This window comes from Salvelinus fontinalis, chromosome 33, assembly GCF_029448725.1.
Source record: "Salvelinus fontinalis isolate EN_2023a chromosome 33, ASM2944872v1, whole genome shotgun sequence".
NCBI lineage: Eukaryota > Metazoa > Chordata > Actinopteri > Salmoniformes > Salmonidae > Salvelinus > Salvelinus fontinalis.
The window spans coordinates 38,760,209-38,764,595 of NC_074697.1; positions in this window are offsets into that span (position 1 = coordinate 38,760,209).

Below are 4,387 nucleotides of genomic sequence, written 5' to 3' on the forward strand. Positions count from 1 at the left end.
TTATGATTTCCCTGCTTTAAGGAAAACATGCAGAGTTCTAGGTACAGCACTTGGGACCAAATCAAAGGGGTCTTTTTCCTCGTCAGATTTTGTGTGTGAGGGTTATACATATCCTGTCTATGTGTGTGCTTGTGCGTGCGCTCGGCGTGCGTGTGTTTACATGCATGTGTCTGCCGATGCGCGTGTGATGTGCGTGTACTCAAAGAGATTGAACACTTTGTCAAAGAGACTAGTGGAAGCATGAAAAACTCAAGACTGGGTCCTCTGGATACATCAAAATGTAAGCACGTACTGTACCACAGTTCTTTGCGTCATGAGAGGTTCACACAAACTGCTTGTAAAATTGTAATAAATCTGAGTGTTTTTATCCTAGCATAATCATGTTGTGTCCCTCACTAAAGTGAAAATGTTAGACCCATGTCCAAGCACTCAGCTGCACTGAAGAATAATACGTTTCTTTCCATTATCTTGCAGACAACAGAAATGTGTCTTTTGCTCACAACCCAATTTGTATTTTGCTTACAGCTCAACATATGTAGAAGAGGAGATATGTTTTTCAAGTCCAGAATATTCATGGCTACTGACAGTGCAAATAGGATTTACAGTACACAAACCCTGTATAATCTCACAGCAAGCTGTCACCACCTCAAACGATGCCTATAAAATGTTCAAATTCCACCGGCAACAAATTATCGCACAGGGGAACAATGTGTAACGTTCCCTTAATGGCTCCATTGATTGATTATTGTTTTCATCCACGTCGAAGCGGTGCAAGAAATGAATAGGAGCCCCCAAGACCCTCTAGCTTCGTGCACACAGTGCTCAGGGAGGCTTGAGGTTTGGAGGTTTCAAAACCACAGTGACCCTTTTTCTCCCTCCGCTTAATTTCTGGAGTTTTTCCCTCGAAACGAGACACTGGATAAATTATGTTAGTATGAAGGCCCCCTTGTTCACTCAAAATAAGAAAGAAAGACACCCTGGTCTGGTAACAGAACTTTCAGAACTTCCAAATAAATTCCCCTGAAGCATGTACTTTTGGGCACACTAGTTGGCTGCAGTCGGACTAGTGGCTGGCGGATTTGAGATGGAGAGGACTAGTGGTGGAGAAGAGAGACGGGGAGCCTGTCTCATTTCTCCATGATGGATGAGTCTATTAGCTGTCCCAAGTAAGCCCAGGTTTATCCTTACACCTCACAACCAGCGCCTTGTGGCGACACGTGTGTTTATTGTGGCAGGGGAAACGAATGGAGGATGAATGCAGTGGTTCTAGAGGTTTGGACAATGCAAAATGGTTGCCTTTTATACTAAGACATATGACATATGACAAACATACCCAACTAAACAGATTATGTATTATACTACAGTGCCTTCAGAAAGTATTCACACCACTTGACTTTTTCCACATTTTGTTGTGTTACAGCTTGAATTTAAAATTGATTATGTTTAGATTTTTTATTACATTTTTTAAATTGATTTAAAAAAAAAAAAAAATTTATGTTACCCCCTTTTTCACCCCATTTTCGTGGTATCCAATTGTTAGTAATTACTATCTTGTCTCATCGCTACAACTCCCATACGAGCTCGGGAGAGACAAAGGTCGAAAGCCATACGTCCTCCGAAACACAACCCAACCTGGAAGACGGCCGCACCAATGTGTCGGAGGAAACACCGTGCACCTGGCGACCTTGGTTAGCGCCCACTGCGCCCGGCCTGCCACAGGAGTCGCTGGTGCTCGATGGGACAAGGATATCCCTACCGGCCAAACCCTCCCTAACCCGGACGACGCTAGGCCAATTGTGCGTCGCCCCATGGACCTCCCGGTCGCGGCCGGCTGCGACAGAGATGTTTAGATTTTTTTATCACTAGCCAACACACATACCTCATAATGTCAAAGTGGATTTGTGTTTTTCAAAATTGTTGCAAATTCATGAAAAATAAAAAGCTGAAATGTCTTGAGTCAGTAGGTATTCAACCCCTTTGTTATGGCAAGCCTGAATAAGTTCAGGAGTAACAATTTCCTTAACAAGTCACATAATACGTATTATGGACTCTGTGTGCAATAATTGTCACACCCTGATCTGTTTCACCTGTCTTGTGCTTGTCTCCACCCCCCACCAGGTCTCTCCCATTTGTTCCCGTTATTCCCTGTGCATTTATACTGGTGTCTTCTGTCTGTCTGTTGTCAGTCAACCAGCGTGTTTTTCCGTGCTCCTGATTTTCCTACGTTTTTCTAGTCCTCCCGGTTCTGACACTTTGCCTGCCCTGACACTGTACGCGCCCGCCTGCCTGACCATTCAGCCTGCCCTGACCTCGAGCCTGCCTGCCGCCCTGTACCTTCTGGACTCTGACCTGGTTTATGAACTTCTGCTTGTCCTCGACCTGCCTCTTGCCTGCCCCTTTTCAATAAATATCAGCGACTCAAACCATCTCCCTCCGGTGTCTGGATCTGGGTCTTGCCCTGTGTCATTATAGTAGAAACTGGCCCTGACTGACCCAGCAGACTCGGACCGGCTCCGTCACGCTATCTCCCTACAGGGAGCCACCATTGGAAAACATGAGGAGCTACTTCAGAACCTTGTGGAAGGGCTCCATTCGCTGGCGGAACGCCATGACCAGTGTTTCAAGACGTTACTGGAGCAATTCCGTGGACTATCTCACAGGCAGCATGCCACAACGGAGACCTCCCAGATGCTCAGTAATCCCCCTACCAGTGGTGGTTTTGTACAGCCTACCCCGGCTTCCGAGAACCTTGCTGATCTCCTTCGGAGCGTTATGCTGGGGATCCTGGAACCTGCAGGGCGTTTCTTTTCTCATGCTTCCTCATTTTTTACGCTAATGTCTGGAAAGGCGCTCTCCTGGGCTACGGCAGTTTGGGAGCAACAATCCGCCATTTGCCTTCATCTGGAAGATTTCATGGCAGAGGTGAGGAAGGTGTTCGATTCTTCGGTATCCGGGAGAGAGGCAGCCTGAAAACTACTTGGATTACGCCAAGAATCCTGTAGTGTGGCAGACTACGCAGTAGATTTTCGCACGCTGGCCGACGAGAGTGCCTGGAATCAGGAGTCCCTGTTCGATACCTTCCTTCATGTACTGTTGGAGGAGATAAAAGACGAGCTTGCAGCTCGGAAGTTACCTTTGGACCTCGATTCCCTCACTGCCTTAACCATTAGGATTGATGGGCGTCTACGGGAACGCAGGAGGGAGAGGAGCTCTGGTCTCGGTCACACTCGCCCATCCGCTGCTGCTTGCTCATCTCCGAAGAGGTCCAGAAGTCCCTGACGTCTGTACTTCCGAGAGGAGCCGAAGCCACTCGAGATCCCTCGGGAATCATCGGAGACAGGAGCCATTGCAAATTGGGCAGAGCTAGATTAGTGCCTAAGGAACGTTCACGTAGGCTGAGCTCGGGGCATTACATAGCCATCTACCCAGTAAAAGACCCGGCTCATCAGAAGGTACGAGTACGCTGGTGGGCCAGACTGGGAGTTTTCTTACTCCCATTACTCGTATTCCTTTTCATGTTATCCTGTTGTGGGGTGACCGGTCTAAATCTCTCCGGGTGCTCATTGACTCTGGGGCTGATGAGAGTTTTATGGACACTACTCTGGTATAGCTAGGTATCTCCACACAACTCCTCCATTCCCATGGATGCCAGAGCACTGGACGGACGCTCCATTGGCAGAGTCACACACAGCACAGTTCCCATTAACCTGCGGGTATCAGGCAATCACAGTGAGTCCAAACAGCTTCTCTTCTTTGAATATCCCCACATCCCTGTTGTTTTGGGATTTTCATGGTTCCAGAGGCACAAGCCCATTATTGACTGGACCACTGGTTCTATCCTGGGTTGGAGCCCGTTCTGCCACTCACAATGCCTTAAGGTGGCGCAGCCTCCCCCGGGACGTCCTCCTATGGGTTTTATTTGTATTTTTTATTTAACCTTTATTTAACTAGGCAAGACAGTTAAGAACAAATTCTTATTTAAAATGACGGCCTAGGAACAGTGGGTTAACTGCCCTGGTTCAGGAGCAGAACGACATTCCTCTGCCGTTCCCGCAGAGTACCAGGACCTCCTGGAGGTTTCCAGCAAGGCTGGTGCTGCCTCCCATCCTCCACATCATCCCTACGATTGACCTCCTCCCAGGCACCACACCACCTCGAGGCCGGCTATATTCCCTGTCTGGCCCTGAGACCAAGGCCATGGAGGAGTACATTGAGGACTCTCTGGCTGCTGGGAGCATTTGCCCTTCTGCCTCCCCTGCCGGCGCATTGTTATTCTTTATGGAAAAGATGGTTGAGACCCTGCGTCCATGTACTGAATACCGCGGCTTCAGTGACATCACTGTTAAGAATCATTACACCCTACCACTCCTCTCCTCTGCTTTCAAAC